This window comes from Microcebus murinus, chromosome 3 (genome assembly GCF_040939455.1).
Source record: "Microcebus murinus isolate Inina chromosome 3, M.murinus_Inina_mat1.0, whole genome shotgun sequence".
In the NCBI taxonomy this organism is placed as follows: domain Eukaryota; kingdom Metazoa; phylum Chordata; class Mammalia; order Primates; family Cheirogaleidae; genus Microcebus; species Microcebus murinus.
In genome coordinates, this window is record NC_134106.1 from 73,754,998 (window position 1) to 73,779,083 (window position 24,086).

General features: G+C 41.7%; 1 long non-coding RNA gene across 1 annotated transcript in view; it reads right to left on the reverse strand.

The window, feature by feature from the left end:
- Nucleotides 1-1,818: 1,818 nt before the first annotated feature.
- LOC105859194 (uncharacterized) overlaps nt 1,819-24,086 on the reverse strand; it is a 59,309-nt gene continuing 37,041 nt past the window's right edge. The window contains exons 4-6 of the long non-coding RNA XR_012918597.1: nt 15,160-15,266; nt 9,387-9,511; nt 1,819-4,773 (exon numbers count right to left, since the gene is read on the reverse strand). This is a non-coding gene — a long non-coding RNA (uncharacterized LOC105859194). The remainder of the gene's footprint in view (nt 4,774-9,386; nt 9,512-15,159; nt 15,267-24,086) is intronic.

Genomic DNA, 24,086 nt, shown 5'->3' on the forward strand with positions numbered 1-24,086 from the left:
AAGGTGCCCGGGGCCCTGGCGGCTCTCCTGTCTCAGGGGTCTCCCCATCTCTGAGAACATTTCACCTTCTGGGAAGTGGAGCATTTAGAAAAAGAGGGGTCTGGATGAGGCCTGTGCCTGGGCAAATGCAGTTGGTCCTCTGAGGGCAGAAGTGTGATCCGTGACAGTATGCAGCCACTCCCTTCTGGGTCCCAAGCTCCCCCACAGGCTGTTTGAAAGGGCCACTGCTTCCCTTTCTCTCCAGCCCCTTGCCCCTGCCACCTGCAGCCCAATCCCATCAGCCCTCAGAGACCAAAAAGGTTTGAAATCTTTCCTTTGTGGCTGAATGGGACCCAGGGATCAGGAAGGGCTGGCCGAGGGAGTCCCAGCTACCTCCTGAGCATGTCACCTGAAGAAGCACCTGGCCAAAAGGGGCCACATAGTTTGCATGTGAATGTTGACTTGGATGAGACCTTAGAGCAGATGGATATCTGGAATCCAGATATATATATAGGAGTGCCCACATATGCTATGGTTTGGCTTTAAAATAAAATGTCTGGATCCTATGCATTAGCACCTGGAAGAGAAAGCAAGCATGGGAGCAGACAGGACAGGCCTCTCAGGTGCCCAAGAAGTAGGTGAGGCTGAGCTTCAGAATCCTCCCAGCCTTGGATGTGGGACCCTTAACCCAAGGAGGTAATGTCCTCCTGATGCACTGTTCACTGTCCAATTCCCTCCCCAGAAGGCCCTTCCAGGGCCATACTCCTTGGAGAACATTGGTCTTCCAAAATTTTAGCTTACATATCCCCTTAAAAAAATTTTTTTTAAAAAACTATGGATCCGGGGGGAGGGGGGCGGGTATATACATACATAGTGAGTGAGATGTGTACCATCTGGGGGATGGTCATGATGGAGACTCAGACTTTTGGGGGGAGAGGGGGAAATGGGCATTTATTGAAACCTTAAAATCTGTACCCCCATAATATACCAAAATAAAAAAAATAATTAAAAAAAAAAAAAAAACTATGGATCCTCCAACCCCACTCCAAATGCATATTTTAGGTTAATTAGGTCTAAATTTTTAAAATGTTAGTTGCCTTAAAGAGGTAAAAGCAGAACTACCATTTGATCCAGCAATCCCATTACTGGGCATCTATCCAAAGGAACAAAAGACATTCTATAAAAAAGACATCCACACTGGAATGTTTATAGCAGCACAATTCACAATTGCAAAGATGTGGAAACAACCCAAGTGTCCATCAATACATGAGTGGATTAATAAAATGTGGCATATGTATACCACAGAGTACTACTCAGCCACTAAAAACAATGGTGATCTAGCACCTCTTGTATTATTCTGCATGGAGCTGGAGCCCATTCTACTAAGCGAAGTATCCCAAGAATGGAAAAACAAGCACCACATGTACTCACCATCAAATTGATATTAACTGACCAACACTTGCGTGCACATTTAGTAGTAACATTCATCGGGTGTCAGGCAGGTGGGAGTGGGGAGGAGGGTTTGGGTATATTCACATCTAATAGGTGCAGCAGTGCTCACTGTCTGGCAGATGGACATGTTTGAAGCTCTGACTCAAGTGGGGCAAAGGCAATATATGTAACCTAAACATTTGCACCCTGTATTATGCTGAAATAAAAATAAATAAATAAATAAATAAATAAATAAATAAAATAATGATCAATTAATTCCAATCAAGTTTCTCAAATTTAAACAAAAAAAAGTTAGTTGCAAGTGTTATTATTTCTGGAATATTTAAGTATCGACATTTTAAAAGAAAAACTATATATTGCCTTTGTAAATGTACCCAGTACCCTAGTGATTGCTTCCTGTTGTCATCCCACCTACAAATGACCCAAATGCTTCTTCAATAGCAAGAAACTTCACATTCCTTTTTGTTCTTTGATATTTCTACTCATTTCTCCATAAAATTTCACACTAATGTAATATATGTTATGCTTAAAAGCATTTTATTGATCAACTTTCTGACAACAAAAATATGTGTTCAATGAAAATCTAATTTATTACATATTTATGTAAGCACAGGATACTACATTTTTTAATTTTTCCAGATTGAGTTATCCTCATTAGTATACAATTGATCAAAATAACAACTATATTTCAAATGTTGATTTTTATTAGCAATATATCTTAAGGAGATAGACCTTTTAAAAATTATTTCATAAATTTATATATTACTCCTAATTAGAATAAGAATTCAATATTGGCTTTATTTTTACTTTGGCTTTTTAAACATAAGCTCTGAGAAAGCTGGTACTTATAAATAATAAGTAGATGGAAATGAAAGGGAGTGTATCAGAGCATTGTCACTCAGTTATTTAAAATCCTTCCAAAAATCACTTGCCAAAAGTCACATAGTCGCCTATCACCCAAAATTATTTTTAATGATTTAAACAACCACCTATTCAAGTCTTCTTTCAGTCATGTTGGAGCTAAAGAATGGACAACCACCAGAACAACAAGAAGTTGGTAGAGTCCTTCACTGGGCACTGAACACTTATACTTCCCCTTTGTTTCATATCCCAGGGGTTCTGATATCTCAGGGCAATTTAACTTCCTAAGATTAGGGATGTAGGAAGCCTGCTGTTCTGACCTGTTGGAGACTAAGAGAAGAGCAAACATGATGAAACACGAAGGCCACTCTGGCCTTCCCTCCACTGCTCATGCGGCTGCCTGCCCGGGGAGTGTGTCCACTGGGTCAGATGAACGCCAAGAGTGTCCACAGCTGATGTCAGGGCTGTGACCGCAGTCATGCCACCTAATCTTCCTTTGATGCCTGGGTGTGGGGAAGAGAACTGGAGTGGAAGTCCTGGGCCCATCTTCCCTCTGACTTCATTTCCTCCTTTGCAATAATGAGGGGGTGGGGGCAAGCCCTGGTCATCAGCTCCAACATTCTGTGGTTCAGTTCCTCCTCAGTGATGGAAAATAACCAAGCAGGAGAAAAGGATAGAGGAGAAATGGGTGGGTGCAATGAGAGGTACTATTCAGGTGAGGTGGCCAGGGGAGGCTCCTCTGAGAAGGTATTTTGAGCAGAGGCCCCGATGTAGAGAGGGTACCAATCGTGCAAGGATTTGGGGCAGTGGCATGCCAAGAAAAGGAAACAAAGAGTGCAAAGCCCCCCCCCCAGGTTGAAAGTGGGCTTAGCAGAAGTGAGGCACGGTGTGAAGGCCAGCGTGGCTGAAGCAGAGTGAGCAGGCAGAGGGCTGAGAGGAGGATGGGGAGGCAGGTGACGGCCAGACCTCCATGGGAGCTGGGTGGATGTGGTGTGTGATGCAAAGCCAGAGGACATTCTTAAACACAGAAGGAACGATCTCACTTATGGCTTTAAAATGCCACTCTAGCTGTTGTACAAAGAACAGACCTGGACCCTGGGCATAGGAGAGTCGGGTGCCAAGAGTGGGAGCAGAGGGACCAGTCAGAGGCTGTGGCAAGGGACTACGCAGGAGTGAATGGCATCTTGGACCAGGGTAACAGGAGAGCAATGGTGAGCAATATATTCCGGGGACAAAGACAACAGAACCGGCAGGTGGCATCAATGTGGGAAATGTAGGGACAAGAGGAGTCAAGGGGAGTCATGGTTTGAGGGCTGACTAACTGTGTAAATGGGGGCATTTAAGGGAAAATGGAGAAGGCTGGAGAAGGGGTCAAGGTGCGGAGGTCAAAATTTCTGTATTTTGGCCAAGTTATATTTGAGATACTTATTAGATATCCACGTGAAGATGTCAAATAGTCAGTTGACTATAAAATTTGAATCTTCCTTGAGATTCAGATTCAGGAGTAACTGGCATGAACAAGGCATATAATGCTGTGGGACACAAGAAGCCACCTAATGTGAGACTGTAGCTGGAAAAGAGAGAACGGCTGAAATCTGAGTGCTGGGCACAATGGTGCAGTGAGGCTGGAAGGAACAGATGGAGCATCAAAGGAGACGCAGAGGAGCCTGCCCGGTGAGAGGAACGTCAGGAGAGGGGAGAGAACAGGGAAAGCTGGATGAGGAGAACATGGCCTGCCAGGTCCAACGAGGACCTGAGTAACGGGCACCTGGCCATTGGATTTGGCTGGAAAGAGGCTGTCAGTGACCCTGTCGGTGAGGAAGGGCTTGAGGACAGAAGCCTGACTGGACTGGGCGGAGGGGAGAACATAAGGCAAGGACTTGGTGGGGACAGAGAAATGCAGGGGTAGCCGGAAGGAGCCATGGGATCGAAAGAGGGATTTTACATTCAAGATGGGAGATGCTACAGAGCACATTAGTGGATTCACAGGAATCATGCGGTAAGAGGGAAGGAGCCATCATCTACGCAGGAGAGCAAAGGAACCCGTAGGGGAGGTGATGTACATGGTTCACATGCAAATAGGATTGTAATTCCTGGGGTAGAGACACAAGGCAGCTCCTTCCTGATTGCTCCTGTTTTCTGGATAAAACATTAATAGCACCTAAAGTATGCTCCGTCGTGTTAGCTGTTGAGATCGCTGTGGTGGCTGTTCCCGGGCAGGCTGGGCTGTCCTCTCCAGCTCTTCCTCAATGGGCCAAACCACACAGGCCACTGTCATGTCCTCTTGGAGTCGTCTTCTGCCACACTCCAAATATTGCTGTACTTTACCTTCAGCTCCTGTGAGGTCCTATTGGCTTCTTCTAGATGAGTCTGAGAAGCGTCTCTTCCTTACTGTCACATGGCAGCTCACAGCAGAGACCACGCACTCCGGCTGATGGGGTGGCGGGATGGGCCATCACAGACAATAAATGTATACGAATGCTGGGATTTTAAAGCACCCATTAATCAATAGAATGAGTATATAGAATTGTAGTCATCAGCAGACATTAAAAAAAATCAGGCATTAAAGAAATTGGTTAAATCAGATAAAGCAATGAAAGATATTAATTACAACCCAGATAGGAGGTGCAAAATTTTACCTACCTAAATCAGGTATGAAAAGTTCAAAGCTGATAAGATAAAAAATTGGGTAAGGATGACCTTTGAAAGATGTCCCTGAGACTTAGTTATGCAACCAGTTCACAGCGAAAAAGCCTGGTGTTAGAACCTCTCACTGACATAGGAGTCCAGCTCCAACTCTGAGAATTAGCTCAGTGTGTTACCCTGTGACGTGTGTCGACCAGTAACCCTGTCTCTCTAGCCAATAGCCCAAATCAAATTCCTGAATCTTTGACCCAGCAACCTCAGGGTCAGAATCTTCGACCCAGGAACCACTTGCAGTAGTTGACCTGAGATGTCCACCCCTTGGTTCAGAGGCTTTACAACACCAGGTAAGTATTAAAAAAAAAAAAAAATGCAGCTGATAACCTAAAGGAAATGAATTACAGTAACACTTTTGTGTTAACTTGTTAAGTTTAGAAATAAGTTTTGCTTTAGAATCCTCCAGATAATTATTTAATGTATCTGAAACAATTTTACACATTAAAGAATCTGAAATAACTTTGTAATTTCAATTTGCAATGTGTAATTGATATTAGACTTCTGATTTTGATTTGAAGAATATAAAACAATGTGGTTAAGTTTGTAAAAAGTGAATTTTTACAGCCTGATTTACTACATTTTTTTCCTTTGCTGTTTTTCTTTTCTTTTCTTTTCTTTTCTTTTTTTTTTTGTTTGTTTGTTTGGAGTTATAGGAAACACTTGGGTGCTTAGAAAGATTTTATTTGTTAAATGTTTAAGTCTGCCCTGGCAGACATTTGATGTGTTTGAAATAATCAGATATATTAAATTTGCACTATTTAAGGGAACTCAATTAACTATGCTAGAAAAGAGAGTTAAATATATAGGGGGATTTAATATGTTGTGAAAGTTGTCAGAAACAACTGTGACATAACTGAGCATTAATTTAAAGAAAAGGGGCTTTTTATTGGCTACACAAAAAAATTGGCCTTATCAATAGCATAGCAAGATTTGTCAGTTGACCTTAAAGTGTTAAGAAAATTTAGGTTTTCAAATATATAATTATAATAAATTTAATTATAGAAATTTAGGTTCAAGTAACTGTAAATATCCTTTCTATACACACAGGTCCTCTTGAACCTTAAAAAAGTCAACTAATATCACAAAACATCAATTGAAACAATTAATACAATATAGATTAAAGACTTAAATGCAAGACCTGAAACCATAAAAATTCAGGAAGAAAACCTAGGAAAAACTCTTCTGGACATTGGCCTCGGCAAAGAATTTATGACTAAGACCCCAAAAGCAATTGCAATAAAATAAAAAATAAATAGGTGGGACTTAATTAAATTTAAAAGCTTCTGCACAGCAAAAGAAATAATCAACAGAGTAAACAGACAACTTACAGAATGGGAGAAAATATTTGCAAACTATACATCTGACAAAAGACTAATATCCAGAATCTATAAGGAACTCAAAAAACTCAGCAAAAAAAAAAAATCAATTAATCCCATTTAAAAGTGGGCAAATAACATGAACAGACATTTTGCAAAAGATATTCAAATGGCCAAAAGTCATAGGAAAAAATTCTCAACATCACTAGTCATCAGAGAAATGCAAATTAAAACCACAATGATCCTTACCTCAATCAGAACGGCCATTATTAAAAAGTCAAAAAACAATAGATGCGCTGGTGTGCATGCAGTGAAAAGGGAATGGCTTATACACTGTTGGTGAGAATGTAAATTAGTACAACCTCTATAGAAAAGAGTATGGAGATTCCTCAAAGAACTAAAAGTAGACCTATCCATTTGATCCAGCAATCCCACTACTGGGTATTTACCCAAAGGAAAAGAAGCCATTGCATTAAAAAGACATCTGCACTCTTATGTTTATCACAGCACAATGCACAACTGCAAAAACATGGAATCAACCTAAGTGGCCACCAACCAATGAGTGGATAAAAAAATGTGGTGTATATATTATACCTACACACACACACACACACACACACACACACACACGCCACGGAGTACTACTCAGCCATAAAAAAGAAAATGAAATTATGTGTATTTTGCAGCAACTTGGATGGAACTGGAGGCCATTATCTTAAGGGAAGTGTCTCATGAATGGAAGAACAAATACCATACATTCTCACTTATTAGTGGGAGCTAAGCTATAGGTACACAGGGAGTCTACAGTAATATAATGCACATTGAAGAGTCAAAAAGGGGGCAGTGAAAAATTACCCAATGGCCACAGTATACACTATTCGGGTGGTGGGTAAACTAAAAGCCCTGACTTCACCACTATACAACTCATCCATGTAACCGAAAACCACGTGTACCCTTAAATCTATTGAAATAAATTAATATAATATAATACAATTTTTATTAATAAAAAGTCAATTGACACCACAGGCCCTTCGAGGCTCTCGAAGCCAAAAGACCTCAGAGAGAGGAGTCCCCCAGGTGGTCCTCAGGTTGCAGTGCCGCCATCCCCTTCCCACCAGGTTGACAGTCACTGTGCACAATCACCTCGTGGGTCCCTCTGTCGTCCTGATGCTGAGCAGCCGTGCTCCCCAGTCTCAGCACTGAGTGGGGCAAACACCCAGCCACGCACCACACACACGTATTTTGGCAACAAAAACACAATTTTAAAATAATTCAGATTCTTGTTTTGACAAGCCCCATGAAAAAATATGCAATCACGCAAGCAGCATTTCTTAAAATTCCCCTTTTCCTCACATCCAATTCCCTCACAGCTGTCTCCACCCTTTCTCTTCCAAACTCCCTGTTAAAACCCCATGTCCCAGATCTCTGCTTTTTTACAGATTTGGCATCACCAAAGTCCAAACAACTAGACTGGCTAAGGCAGAACTGCCCTTCTTAGAGCAGGGGAAAAGGGGGAAAGGCTAAAGCACTGTGTTAAAAATTGTCCACACGTGGAAAATAGGCAAGAAGCACACGTGTGCCTCTGCAGCGTCTAAGCAGCCTGCCTAAAGGCATCTGATGCTCTAGGATAGGGATCCATAAAATATTTTCTGTAAAAGGTCAGATAGTGAATCTTTTAGGCCTCAGGGCCATAAGGTCTCTGTCACAATTACTCAACACCACCTTGCGACAGCCATAGACAAATGAGCAAATGAGCATAGCTGTGTTCCAGTAAATCTTTATTCCAAAAACAGGCAGAAGGCCAGAGCTCACCCTTGGGCCATAGTTAGCTCACCCCTTCTCCAGAGGAACATGCCTTTGTTTGACTCACTCTTTACTATTGATTGAGGGCCAGATTCTGTAGAATAATTGTTTGTTAACTTGCAGAAGATTGACTAGTGGAAAGCAATTTCTGTTCAGTAGTATCCAAATTATTTCTGTACAGTACAGAAGATAAACCCAACTATTTTATTACTGCCCTGATTTGTATCTAATTTTGCTTATTTCAGTAGTTTTTATTCCACTGATTAAATGAATGTCTATATATATCTATCTCTATATCTACCTATCTTTGGAAATATGTATCTCAGTCTCTCATATCCTCTTTTGATTCTGTTAGATCCTCCAATGATGACTGTGATATCATGAAATAAATATTTGGTCTTCATCTCCTTTTCCTGAAATACAGCTTTTAAAACTCTTGGATCTCCGGAGTGATAAGTGTCTTCTGTATGCTAATGAATGACTGGTGACTGGCAGCCCCAAGGAAACTTCAGATGGGGACTGGTTCCAGGAAAGACCACAGCAGGATTAGAGCACTGGAACTTTCAGCCCCACCTCCCAGCTGCTGGGGAGGGGAGGGGACCGAAGGTTGGGTCCACCACCAATGGCCAATGATTCCATCAATCATGCCTATGCAATAAGGCCTCCATTAAAAACTCAAAGGGACTGGGTTTGGGAGGTCTTCTGGATAGCTGAACACATGGAGGTTCCTGGAGGGCCTTGCACCCCAAAAGGCATGGATGCTGTGAGCCCCTTTCCACATGCCTCTCCCTATGCATCTCTTCCATCTGGCTGTTCATCTGATCCCTTTGTGATATCTTTTATAATAAACTGATAAACATAAGTAAATATTTCCCTGAGTTCTGTGAGCCTCTCTAGCAAATTAATGGAACCCAGGGGAGGGGACCATGGGAACTCAGATCAATAGCCCATCAGTGAATATAGGTGACAACTTACTTACTACTCGCCACTGGCACCTGAGGTGGGGGACAGTTTTGTGGGACTGAGCCCTCAACCTGTGAGATCTGACGCTCTCTCTAGGTCCAGGTAGATAGGGTCAAAATTGAGTTGAATTGGAGCAGTGGTCCACAACTTTTTGTCACCAGGGACCACTTTCATGGAAGACAATTTCTTTGCAGACGAGGGTGGGGGTGGAAGAGATGGTTTCAGGATGATTCAAGCACATTACATTTATTATGCACTTTATTTCTATTATTATTACATTTTAATAGATAATGAAATAATTATACAACTTACCATAGTTTGGGGATCACTGAATTAGCGGACACCTCCCTGGCGTTGGCCACTGGAGGACTGCTTGTAGGGAGACATCCCCACACATTTTGGTGACCAGAGGTCTCAGAAGTAATCTGTGTTCAGTGCTGTGAAATTAGAGAAGCAGTTTATTTTTTTTTCCTTTTACAATGAGTTAAAGTTTTTGATGCAAGTCTACTGTACATTAGTAAAAGGGCTACTTTTTTTTAATGTCTTGAAAGTTATATTTTGACAGCTTCTATATCAATCAGTTTTCCTGTCCCTTTAGAACTGAAATCACTTGGGTTAACCTGGACCAGACTGCTGCCCATTCCCCAGGTCTTGAAAGCCTTGCAGCCCTTCCCCCAGCCCTGACCCTCCTCCGAACACCAAGGCTCCTGGAGTTAGCAACAGACTTGAACTGTGAGGCTGGGCTGGATGGATTTAGAGGACCTACAGGAAGCAGGACCTTCCAGGGAAACAACAAACTCCACCTGTCCAGACTCTCCAACCTCACCCCAGAAGGCCTGTGGGGACAGGGGGAAGACTGCTGCCTCCACCTGCTGCTCTACTCCCAAACCCTGAGTCATGCTGAACTAGTGAACCCTGAATAGAAGGGTTCAGTTTGGCACTAGGTATCCAAAGTACTTGAGGTGCTTCTCTCTTGGCCCAAAGTTCTTCTTATAAGAAACCATTACAAGAAAATTCCTCTTATAAGAAATTCTACTTATAAGAAACAATCAGGGATATGCCACAAATTTTGTGTGTTTTGTGGAGCATTATTCAAATAATGTAGAGCAGTATTCAAAGGAGTAAAAATAATTGGAAATAAACTGGAGACTAGTTGAATAATTTTTGGTACAATCACATGATGAGTATGATACAGCTATTAAAAATTACATTGAGGAATAATATCTTAGGGTACAGCTAAATATTCACTTTATAATGTTAGATGAAAATAAAAGTAAATTACAGGCCGGGCGCGGTGGCTCACGCCTGTAATCCTAGCTCTCTGGGAGGCCGAGGCGGGCGGATTGCTCGAGGTCGGGAGTTCAAAACCAGCCTGAGCAAGAGCGAGACCCCGTCTCTACTATAAATAGAAAGAAACTAATTGGCCAACTAATATATATAGAAAAAATTAGCCGGGCATGGTGGCGCATGCCTGTAGTCCCAGCTACTTGGGAGGCTGAGACAGAAGGATCGCTTGAGCCCAGGAGTCTGAGGTTGCTGTGAGCTAGGCTGACGCCACGGCACTCACTCTAGCCTAGGCAACAAAGTGAGACTCTGTCTCAAAAAAAAAAAAAAAAAAAAGTAAATTACAAAACACACAATTTGATTCCAATTTTGATGACTACATATATGATATGATATATGTATACATTCTGTAAATGTATATATAAAATGTATATTTATAAGTATATACAATGTATGCTTATACTGTATATATAAATATATGTAATTATATACATATATATCTGTTATATATGCATATAACATGTGTTATATATACAGCTATTAATATTATATATTTACACATACACACATATGTATAACATCCTCTCTAGAGAGCAGAAAGACTAGATAAATATGATGGTGAAGACAGGATACATCTACGTACTTGCTCAGCCTGGGGGACTGGTTTTGAGCCCTCAGGGGAGAGAGGTTAGACCCAGAAAGCCAAACAGCTACTGTGAGAGTCTTGTTTCATGCTGTTTGTGCAAACACAGCAGCACAACTGTTGGAAGACCCCTCCCCTTCATCCTACAAACTGTGGGGCCACTTTAGGACCCCCAGAGTTCAAGAAAGCCATCTGCAGAGGACAGGAAGCAAACACATGCATGGGCTTGCCACTGAGCTCGCAGGCTGCACCCTGGAGGAAATTCCCGAACCGGTGGAAGAGATCCTGGAGGAAGGTAGACGCCCTGCCTCAGCAGGTCCAGACCAGAGTGCACATGCCACAGATGTTTATCTCTCTGGATGGGGAGGTCTAAGGCCATGTCTCCCAACATTAAGTATCACAAGAGATGTACAAACCTAGTCCCTGGGCCACAAAAGGAAATAAACAAACTCTGGCTTAGGAGTTATGGGGGGAACAAGGCAGGGGGAGGGTCAAGAAAAGTTTCACTGGAGAAGTGGAACTTAGGCAAGACCCTGAAAAATGAGGATGTCCACCAATAGACATATGGTAGATCAGGAAGCAAAGGTAAAGAGGGGGCAGGTGCAGGGGGCGGCCTCAGATGTGACCGGAGTGGGGCGGGGCATGCTGGTGCAGAAGGAGGTGCGACTGGTGTTTGGGAAGACAGGGCGCCACAGTGCGGGTGTTGGATTTAATCCCATAGGTAAGCAAGCCAAGGGGTCAACCCCCGACCCTCTGGAGACATGGCTCCAAAACCACAGGTGTTTATGGAACGTCTACTTTTACTCCACCATTCCCTCCCTCCTAAGAAGAAAAAGAAAGCAGAGGCACACAGAAAGGTAGTGTCTTGTTCCAACCAAACTGACAAAACCTCACACCCCAAACTGCTGACTTGGCCTCCCTTCCTTGCCAGTGTCTGAAGGGCGATGCACAGCAACTTCCGTGCTTGAGCTCCCCACCCCCCGAAATGCCAAATATCAATCTCAAGGCACGGCAGTAAGAGCATCAGACAGGGAATCCCAGCTTTTACACAAACACACCAGTTAAAACTGTGACTTAACATTCACTTAATCACTTAATTCATTAAATATTCACTTAACTTCTCCATTTTATATTTCCCACCTATAAAATGGATGGTATCTGAGGTCCTTTCCAGTTATAAACACAGATGATGCCATTGTCCTATTTCATACCCAACTTTGCTATTTCATAAAAGCACATGGCACCATGCATTGCTCTTTGTTAATTCCTTTTTTACCTCTCCTTCCTCCAGCCCCTTTCCCTAGGAGAAACCAGCATTGGCCTTCTTCACTCCAGTCCTAAGAAAGCGCTTTATCTCTTTGGTCATTTAGGTGGTGAGAAGTGTCCCCATGACAAACCTGCAATGGCCCGGAGGCAACAAAAAAGCGAGTGAAGAAGGCAGTGACAATGATGATCATGTTAACAACCAACACTGCAAATTCCTTTTTGGTACACAAGAAAAATATTCTCACTAAAGAGAAAGAAAAGAAAAAGAACATCAAAATTCCCTATAATGCCCACACATTGAGTAGCTGCATTTGCATTGCACTTTACTGTTATTTTTACATATTTCACATTTTAGCCTTCAGAACAATTCTCAGGGGAGAGTTTAATTTTTAGTCTAGTGCCTGACACAGTGCTCAGGACAAGAGCTTAATGAATGTCCAATGAATAAATGATCCCATTTTAGATGAGTAAATTGAGACCCAGAGAGAATAAGCAATATAGCATGTCCTTCCTATTCAGACATCTCCCTTTCGTGTCACCACATGCAGTAGCCCTCAATGCCCTGAACTTTGCCCTACTCTACTTTTTGGACTGGTTCTTCTGATCCCACACTGACTCACCATGCCACCTCTCCCGTGTAAGATGTCTAGCTTTTAAAACAAAGTGTGTGGAAATAACACCTGAGTCCCCACCACCACCACCAAAAATTACGCCTCACTATAACAGAAACATCTCAGGCTGGTTGAGAATTTTGTTCCCTCAGAGATGGTAGGAAGACCCTAGGCTCGGACCTCACACCACAGCTGTTCACACAGGAGAATGATGAATAAGGTACTGGACTCTAGTTTGTAACTCTCCTAGGCTCCAGAACTCAAGCATGGAACATACCCACTCAATCCCCTTTCCTGACAGTGACATCAGGAACATTTGCATCTGCCATCCCAGAGAAAGGTTAAGAGAGACAGGCTTCTAAGCACACAATGGGTGGAGGCTCATGTCTGAAAAATGAATTCTTTCACCCACAGCTAGTTTTTTTTCCTGTCAATAGAAATACTTAGAGACTGAGTTGGCAAATGAGAGCATGGGACACGTGCCAGGAAATTCTGGTTTCTGCTGCTGCTACTGCTACTGCCACTGCTACTGATTAATCACTCTGAATTCACTTTGTTTCCACCAGACCTCTGCCTCAGCTTCCTTGGGAATTCCCCAGCACAGGAAGTTTATAATGTCTCGGTTATTTTGCTATTTCTAAGGCTAGAAATGGAATATTTGTGGAACTTACTTTGCAAGAGGAAATGATGACCTTTGAACTTTCATCGAAAGAGCAGGAAATAGATGCTGTAATAAGGTTCGGTCTGTCAATACCATCCAGGAAGGCTAAGGATCTCTGATGTTCGGAGTGACCTCAGCAGAGTCTCTGAGGCACAGCTGGGCAGTGGTTGTTGGGAAATCCTGGGCCTAAGCCCCATCCACCCTTCCTCCTCCTACCCACCCTCCACTCTCAGGCAGCCTTGGATTCCATTTTCTAAGATCAGGAATGAAAAAGACTCCTCACCAAGAATCTTGTAGCCCCTGGCCGAGCCTGTTTCCCAAACCCATCCTAGGGATGTCTCTCCATGCCACCAGCTCAGCAGCCTCTCTGCCCCTCTGTGTAAGGAAAGAACTTTCTATTGGCCACCAAGAAAGTCCTCCCTGGACTTGAGGCTGCCGCTCATCAGCTGAGCCCTGCAGGCTCAGACCTCCCAAAGTGCTCTCCCTGGCTCTAAGCCCCAGATTCACTATATTTGGTGTCTCAACCTTGATTCTCTTCCTTTTCCCCACCCCTCTCTTTCCTGCCAGGGAGACCCAGCCCTAACCGACACCAGAGACGTCTCCACTGACCTTCACACCACCCTGAACTGAGCTGTGGCATCTCCTTTATCTTTACAAGACTTCTCCCTTACTCATCGCCTGGCACCTTCTCCTCCTGAGAAGTTTTGCAAAACAGCTGCTGCTATAGAAGGAGGAAAGGAAAAAAGATGGGGAAGCAGTGAAAGGAAGCTGCTTTTTACTGAATCCCACATGTAAACAAAATACTGAATGATTTGAACTTAATGAAGTGCAAACCAGAAATGGTTTTATTTTTCTCCAGCAACTGCCTTCAAACATGCTCTGTCAGACCTCTCTGATATCTCAGGCCAATGTAGAACTTTCTGGTGAATAACTTTCATCTATGAATATTCCCAGGTTCCAGAAAAAGATGGTAGCTAGGCACTCTTGCACCTAATTCTATTGCTTTCCCCAAACCCCATTAAAGTAATATTAAAGGAATTTTTAAATGCACAAAACCACAAGAACAGAAGAGGAAACAGCAATGATGTAGGGGTCAGGGATACATTTTTTTATCAGTCGCACAATTCCCTGGCATTCACTTCACTGAGTTCACATTCATAGCAGCAATTAAAGATTTCTCTGCCTTATACTGGAGTTTATTTAAGAAAAAAAAAATCTGAAAGCTGGAGAGCAGTTGGACAAGTGATAGATGATCCTAAGCAAGCCATGGAAAAGTCAGGAACCAATCACCAGCTCGTACCTTTAAGGGTAGGATGGGAGGGATGGGTAAAATAAGAAAGATTGTACAGAGGTTGATTAAGAGAGACCCCAGAAAGCACATGCTGTATGATTCCATTTGTATAAAATTCCAGAAAATATAATTTACAGTGATAGACAGCAGATCAGTGTTTCCTTGGGAATGAAGGAGGGGAGGAGAAGGAATTATAAAAAGGATGGAAAAATTGATAAGATCATGAATATGTTCACTATCTTGATTATGGTGATGTTTTCACAGGGTTACATCGAAACATAAATTACACAATTTAAATATATGTGCAGTTTATACCATGTTTGTTTTACCTCAAGAAAGCTGGTTTTTAAAAATACTGGCAGGGCTGTGTGGAAATTCTCACTTGTTGCTAATTGGTTCAGTCTTTTTGGAGAACAGCATGGCAATAATTTCATATCTGAGTAATAATAAAAGTGATATTAACAGGGGGAAAAATAAATTATTAGATTCCCAGATCACCTTTCTCATACTAGCAGAAGACAGGAAGTTTATTCTATAATAAGTATAATAAAATACAGGGTCTTTGGACTGGGAGCACCAGCCATGTTTCAAGGTAGGAGAAGGGTACTAAAAACAGGGTGATAATGAAAGTATGCAGCATAGTGTTGAGAATCCCAGCCCTTTCCCCAAAAACTACAAACAGAAGGCTGATAGGCAGGCCTTTAACCTTCAGGCAGGAGATCAAAAGAGCCTTCTCTGGGAATCAGGCCAATACTGATATTAGGGGCTCCCCAACCCAGTGGCCCTGCCAGGACATCAAACAACGACAACCACAAGCAACAGGCATCACCATGCACTCAGACCTTCCAATCAGCTTTTGAGTTGCCCACTCTCAAATATCAAAGATTATTAAACATCTGCAGAATGGTTCTAGCAAGACAGAGGTCAGAACAAAACAATCAAAAAAAAAAAAAGCAGAGGAAGGAAAGAGACTATGTAAAGTGAAGAAAATTAAAAAAAAAACTATTACGAATATCTTCAGAGTAATAAAATAGTAGAGTGTAAAGCAAGAACAAAATACTATGGAGGAAAAGGTGGTTAAAAGGGAGAAATATTCAAAATATATATATACATATGATAAGAAAACTGAAAACTCAGTAAAAGAGTTGGTAGATAAAGTTAAGCAAGTCTCACAGAAAGTAAAGCAAAAGGATAAAGACCTAGAAAATGGGCTAGAATCAATAAGAATATTAGAGACAGATGCAGGAGACTCAGAGCTGAAAACAGACCACAGAAAGGCACAAGAAAAATAACTTTTTTCAGAGAAAGAGATAAGAGGAAAAAACAGAAAAGAGAAAATAATCCATTAATAAAGTTTTTAGAACCTGAACAACACAAGTTTTCCCATATGAAATAGCTGATTGAGTGCCTGGTGCATAAGGAATGAAAAAAGACCCATATCATAAAATTTCAAAACAGTGGGGATAAAGAGGCAATCCTGTAATATTCTAGACAGAAAGCAACAGTCACATGGAAAGAATCAAGCATTTGAATGATGTCAGACTTTTCAGCAGCAATACTGGAAGCCAAAAGAAGATGGAACAATGTCTTCAAAATCATGATAGAAAATTAATTCCAATGTAGATTTCTATACCCAGACAAACTATCAACCAAATTTAGGGTAGAATAAATACACTGTCAAACATACAAGCTCCAAAGAAAATTTTACCTCTTAGGCATCTTTTCCCAAGAAGCCACTGAAAGGAGTAAAGACAGAAGAATGAACGGAAACAAGAAGAAGGATTCGAGGCAAGAGTAAAGTGAAGAGACTCCTGACAGTGAAGGGAGATCCCAGGGTGAAGCTGAACACAGCCACAAAGAGCTACGGGTCCAAACTGCAGCAGTCAGAATGCTCCAGGAATTCTTTTTCCTAAGATAAAAAGAAATTGCCTAATACCTCTAAATGTCTTAAGAGGAGATTTAAACAATTAGTAAAAAGTTTAGAGTTATCATTAAAGCCAGAGGTGATCTACTATGAAACTAAGCAAGCTTAAATTCCAGGACCCTTCATTTGCAAGAGTCCTTTCTAAGGCCCTGTACCTAATTTTGTGTTTGTAATTTTACATTTATTTGCTTAAAGAGGACCGCCAATAGAAATTATATCCAGCCCTAGTGATGAATTCATAGAAAACTAAGCAAATAAGAAAAAGAAAAGACAATTACTCAAAGGAAAATAAATTGTTGAGCTGGAAGGGAAAAGTACCTGGTTTACTAAACTACTCAGTCCTGAATAGCAGGTATTCATTATAAGACAAACACTGATTACTGGTACAAGAAAATTAAGAGATAACTCTATTAGGAAGACTAGGAAATACGAAACGTGGGTGTGTGTGGTGGAGATTGGGGCGGGACAAAGAACTTAAAGCTTCATTTCCCAAAGTAGGAAGGTAATTGTTAATGCCTAAAAGTCAAAGTTCAAGAAATAACAACACAAGCATGATGTTAAGAGTAATTATTAAACACCAAATAGGAAGAGAGAAATGGGGAAGAGGGCAAGAATCTGATTATTTTTTTGTAACAAATCTTATAAAACTATTTGACTCTTTACATGCAGAACTTTGATTTATAAAAATAACAAAATAGGCTGGGCGCAGTGGCTCACGCCTGTAATACTAGCACTCTGGGAGGCCGAGGTGGGCGGATTGCTCGAGGTCAGGAGTTCAAAACCAGCCCGAACAAGAGTGAGACCCTGTCTCTACTATAAATAGAAAGAAATTAATTGGCCAACTAATATATATAGAAAAAATTAGCCGGGCATGGTGGCACACACCTGTAGTCCCAGCTATTTGGGAAGCTGAGGCAGTAGAATTGCTTGAGCCCAGGAGTTTGAGGTTGCTGTGAGCTAGGCTGACGCCACGGCACTCACTCTAGCCTGGGCAACAAAGTGAGACCCTGTCTCAAAAAAAAATAAATAAATAAACAACAACATCAAAAAATAACAAAATAACAAAATGGCTATTTTTAAAAACTGGATTTTAAAAAGGAGAAGAAAGACAGTCTCAGTTTAGTCATTAAAATTCATTCCAGGTTAGCCTACCCAAAAATTATATTCAAAAATCAAAAGTTCTAGAAGACCAGCCAGGCCCAATGGCTCACACTCTGGGAGGCCAAGACAGGAGGATTGCTTGAGGTCAAGAGTTTGAGACAAGCCTGAGCAATAGCATGACCCCTAAAATACTAAAAATAGAAAAAAAAAAATAGCTGTGTATGGTGGTACACACCTGTAGCCCCAGCTACTTAGGAGACTGAGATAGGAAGATCACTTGAACCCAGGAGTTTGAGGTTGCTGTGAGCTAGGCCGATGCCACAGCACTCAAGCCTGGGTGACAAAGTAAGACTGTCTCAAAAAAAAAAAGTTCTGGAAGATGAGTTTGCAGATGTTCATTATGCTATTTTTTTAACTTGTATGTTTGAAAAATGTCATGATGGGAATTGGTGGTGGGAGATGAGGAAGGAAGGAGAACATCAACCCCACATGCCATGCAAATTTCTCAGCCTGATCTACAGCTCTGGAGAAAAAGAGCATGTCCATCCTTCACACTTTCCTCCCCCCCGTTCTCCTCCTTCTTCTGGCTCTTCCTTCCTCCTGGAAGTTGGAGCCCGGGAGAGGCACTGGGAAATGGGGCTTGCCAGTGAAGCTGCCATGGAGACCGAGCCCCCTGGGGTGGGGGGAAGTGCTCATGGGTGAGGCTGTGCCCATGCTAGCATGAGACGTGTGCACGCATGTCAGGTGACCTGGTGGGGCAAACAGCAGGAAGCCACTCATTGGCATGAGCTGATCTGTACACAGGGGCGGCAAGAGCCTGCACAGGAATGGGACATGAGGAAACAGCACACCATCCTCCTTTGGTAGGTGCCTCTGCTCCGCCACAGGAAATTACGGAGAAAGGGCTTGTAGGAGTTATTTTCGCTAAAGACTCTGTGAGACATGAGTGTGAAAAAGTGCCCAAGACACAGAGGGGGCCGGAGGTACATTCTCCCTCCTGCAGGAACGCAGGATAGCCTTGGTGCCTTGGCACACGCAGGGGTCTTCAGCGGGCAGACGGCCTCTGGAGTGGACGTCAGCGTTCTCTTCTGGCCACCAGCAGCAGGGCCAGCGCTGAGCACTGACCAAGCTTCACGGGGACTGAGCTCTCAGCAACAGCAGGGGCAGTGCGGTGGGCAGGGGTGCAGCCGGAGACCGCTTTGTACGTGCGATGGCCTCTGAGGACACTTGCAGGCAGCTCCAAGTTCTCAGGCAGAAGGGGCAGGAGCCAGGAAAGCTGGAATTATTATTACATTATCATTCCTTTACTTCCATGCAGTTGTGAGACCCAGAGGCTTTCTTTTTTCTTTTTCTAGGTATAGTGTTTTCACAGCTTCATTGTATGTATAACTAACATACAAAAAAACTGCCCAAATTTAAAATGTACAATTTGGTAAATTTGACAAATATATACACCAGTGAAGCTATCATCACCACAATCAAAATAATAAACATGTCTATCATTCCCAAAAGTTTCCTCATGCCCCTTTGTAGCCTCTCCCCCACCTCACTCTCTGCCCCCAACATCAGACAACTACTGATGCAATCTGTGCTCATGGATGAATTTACATCTTCTAGAATTTTTTACAAATGCAATTATACAGGGTATACTCTTTTGTGTCCGGCTTCTTTCAGCATAATTATTTTGAGACTTATCCATATCATTGTGTATATCCTTAGTCCATTCCTTTGTATAGCTGAGCAGTATACTATTGTATAGACGGACCACGGTTTGTTTATTCATTCACTTGTTGATGACATTGAGTTGTTTCAGTTTTTAGCAATGACAAATAAAGTTGCTATGAACGTTCCTGTATAGGCATTTGTGTAAACACAGGCTTTTATTTCTCTTGGGTAAACAAAGACCTAGGAGTGGAAGGGCAGGGTCACACTGTAGATATGTGCTGAAATTTTTAAGAAACTGTCAAATTGTTTCCCAAAGTGGTTGTACCATTTTACATCCCACCAGCAGTATATGAAAGTTCCAGTTCTTCCACATCCTCACCAATACTTTGTATGGTCAATCTTTTTTAATTTTAGACATGCTAATGTCTTTATAATGATGCCAGAGAGTCTTGAGTTACATTTATAACTTCTTTGGTAACCAAAACAGTATCAGGCGTAGAGGAAATACTTGTTGCTGGATTGGTCGGTCTTTTGCAGTAAGTGGAATTAGTTACAAACTGGTAGTTCCACTGGCTTAACCTGTGCCATGTGTGCCAAAGGGCCCATACATGTTCATAGAGACAGTGAAGGACAGAGACAAAGCAGGGGATTGATAATTTAGCCCTTATGTAGTAAGCTATCAAAGATGTTTATAGAATAAATCAGTGACACAGTCCCTGACCTTATTAAGAAGCTCACAATGTAGTGATAAAGTATTCCAAAAGTGTGGCAAAATCTGTTTTGCTGTCACCTTATACATGATACCCATGTCTCTTTTATAAAAAATAAAACATATTTTCAATAGAAGGTATTAAAAACAAAATTTTAGTAATACACTTTTATTATAAAGTATAAAATGTTTAAAGTGCAAGAATAAAAGGAACCTAAGCCATACTTGTGCCAAGGAAAAATAAAATTACCATATTCAAGAAGCTCCCCATATACCCCTTCACCCTGATCACCAAATAAAAGAGGTTTTTTTTTGTTTGTTTAAAAAAAAAAAAAAAAGCAGGGGATTGATAAGGAGGTGAGCTCTAGTCCTGACCTGACACCTAGTAAAATATTAGTTAAGTTGCCATGAGTAACTCACTTTAACTTCCCAGGGGCTCAACTTTCTTATCTGAAAAATGGGAACATTGGCATAGCTAATTTGCCAAGGTCTGTGGATAATCAAAATTACAAAGATCAATGATATTTCTACAACAGAAGCAAATTTCTAAATATTTTAAAGAGTTCATCAGACATAAAGGAAGGGAACTTGAATATTTTTGAGTCGTTCTTTTTTCCAGTATATTTGCATTTTGTTAAATTTTCAGAACTACCTCATGAGGAAAGTATAGCAACTCCAATTTAGAATGATAGAAAATGTCAATCTGAATGACTCCAAAGCCAAAATTTGTCTTACCACAATGAGAAATGAAGCAACTAGTTCCCTGCAGATGCAGTAACAACTCAGGGCCCCAGCACATGTGACTTCTGTCCCCCAACTCAATAGAGTTACAGTTTCATGATACAGTAGTCCCCCCTTTTCTGAGGTTTGCCTTCCACAGTTTCGGTTACCCAAGGTCATCCACAGCCCAAAATTATTAAACGAGAAATTCCAGAGACAAATAATTCATAAGTTTTAAACTGTGTGCCATGCTGGGCAGCGTGAGGAAATCTGGAGCCATCTGCTCCATCCCGCCCATGCTGCACATCCACGCTATCTGTGCTACCCGCCTGTTAGTCATCAACTCGTCTGCTCCTGACATCCAGCCATTGACATCTTCATGCTCAGTGATCCAGGATCACCCGAAGCACATGATCCTCCTTCTGACGTGTCATCAGAAGGTCAATAGTAACCTAACGCTGTGTGCCAATGCCTACATCATTCTCCTCACTTCATCTCATCACATAGGCATTGTGTCAACTCACATCATCACAAGAAGAGTGAGATTTTGGCACATTAAGATATTTTGGGGCTGGGTGGGGTGGCTTATGCCTTTAATCCCAACACTCTGGGAGGCAGAGGTGGGAGGATCACTTGAGCTCGAGAGTTTGAGACCAGCCTGAGCAAGATCAAGACCCCATCTCTACTAAAAATAGAAAAAATTAGCCAGGCATGGTGGCATGCGCCTGTAAGTCCCAGCTACTTGGAAGCCCAGGAGTCTGAGGTTACAGTGAGCTATGATGACAACACTGCACTCTAGCCAGGGTGACCAAGCAAGATTCTGTCTCACAAAAAAAATAAATAAATAAATAAAATATTTTGAGAGAGGGAAAGAGAGAGAGAGAGAGACAGAATTCATGACTTTTATTACAGTATATTGTTATAATTGTCCTATCTTATTATTATTTATTGTTGCTAATCTCTTTCTGTGTCTAATTTATAAATTAAACTTTATCATAGGCATATACATACATGTGTGTAACTAAAACTCAGACCATGACAAGTAGAAAGGCCACCCCACTCCACATGTCCTTCACATCTGGAGTACTCAAGAGTCAACCATACTCCAGGAGATCCCAGGGCAAACTGAGCCAGGCTCCCCGAGGGTCTAGGAAGCAAGCTCTGTGAGAAGTTGGAGGAGAACCAGGAGGGGCATGGAAGAGATACCGTCAAATCCCTAAGGCCTCCCTTGTGGAGTCAGACACCCTGTCCATCTTCAAGGGCAAATCTGGAATAACCAGGTGGGACTCACAGAGGACCTCCTAGATACTGGCTCGCCAGAAGGGAAAACACTGTAGTAACAGAGCTGACTACCTGTGGAGTGGGCTGCTTCACAAAGAAACAGGTGTCCTATCTCTGGAATCATCCCCATCTTCATAGGAATGCAGTAGAAGATACTACTCCTGCCCTGAGGAAGAGGTTGGACCAGGGAAACAGCTCCAAAATTCTAAAAGAAAGCAACTACTGGCACCTGCCAGGAGTTTTCTAAAGTCTTCGTTAAATGAAACTAAAGAGCTAGGACAGGAAATGCCAAAGTAGATTCATAGATTTCCTCTAAGACAATACAAGTGGACAGTAATGAAGTAATGAGTACTAGGGCCTGGCTCAATGATGGTAGTGAGGGCTGGGCTAGAAAACGTCTCAGAATATTAAGCAACGCTGAGCATGAAGCAAGATCTATTCACTAGATTTGCTTGGAAAGGGCCAGACTGGAAGGACCTTTATACAGGGGTCTACTACCCAAACCTCCCAAGGGGTCCAAAGGAAAGAGGAGTATCCCTTCAGGAGCTCAGAAGAGAATATTCTCAAGAACTGAGGGCCAGAAAAAAAATTTTCTTAGGAATTGGGGAAGACACTTTTGAAATTTTTTTAGTGTTTTTCAATATTTCTAAAGGTTTTTCTTATAACAAAAGCAATATACAAGAGCTGTCCAGAAAGTATCCGGCCATGTAATATGTTCTCGTTATATTGACAATGGCTGGGTACCTTCCAGATAGCCCTCTGTTTGTCGTAGACATTTTTAAAAATAAATAAAAACACAAAGAAAAACATTAAAAGCATCTCTAAATCCCACCACCAAAATATTACTATTGTTGATGTATTGGTATGCATCTGCCTAGTCCTTCCTATTTTATAAAATGGAATTATAATATGTGTACTGCTTGCTACCTGAAATGCAGACCAAAATGGAAAATAACTTATTTGCTTCATCTGTGTTGATAAGTTTACATTACTATTTTATGAAAAACTCTTAAAAGCCAATAGTAAAAAGTTGAGCACCCTCAATAAAAAGGGGTGAAAGTCATTAACAGAAAATTCATAGAAGTTTCTTTTAAAGCTAAAATCACCAGCATTAGTGAAAGTCTGCAAAAGTGGATACTTTCATTCAACGCTGGTGGGAGGAGAAAGAGACACGACCTTCCTGCAGGGCCATTCGTCAAGGGACAACCAAAAACCTTACAACCGAAAAGGCCTGTGGAATTATGGTTTTAGAGGTTTATCCTAAGGAAATTCATCTCAAAGAAATTTATCCTCAGGATTATCTAGATATTTGCCTTTATTTTCTTCTGGTAATTTTATGGTTTGACTTTTTTTTTTTTTTTTAATGTTTAAGCCTTTAACTTATTAGGAATTTAATTTGGTATGAGGAAGAGAATGTAACACTTTTTTTTCCCTATTATTTCAAATGGTTTGTTGATCCCCAAATACCACTCATTGCTTAATCCACATTTTCCCCCTCTGGTTTTAAATACTGTAAGTTTGGCTATGAATTATAGCCCACTGCCTTTCTCTGAAACCAAGGGTCAGAAGGCCCAGCTTCCTCCCTGAAACCTAAGGGACAGCAGTGTGTCACATCCTCTCTTTCTACTTTGTTTCTAGGAACTCCTTCTTTCCAACTCCGCAAGGCCCCTGGTTCAATTCTATAGAAACTCGCAGGGTCCGCAGACAAAGCAGAAGTAACTTATGGGGAAATCTGGGAAATGCTCATCTATTCAGCTAAGCCTTCCTTATATGGTGACTCAGAATGTCTAGAGTCGAAAGCATCATTTTCCTCCCCAAACTATTTCCTCCTCCAGACTTCTCTATTTCTGTTGTCC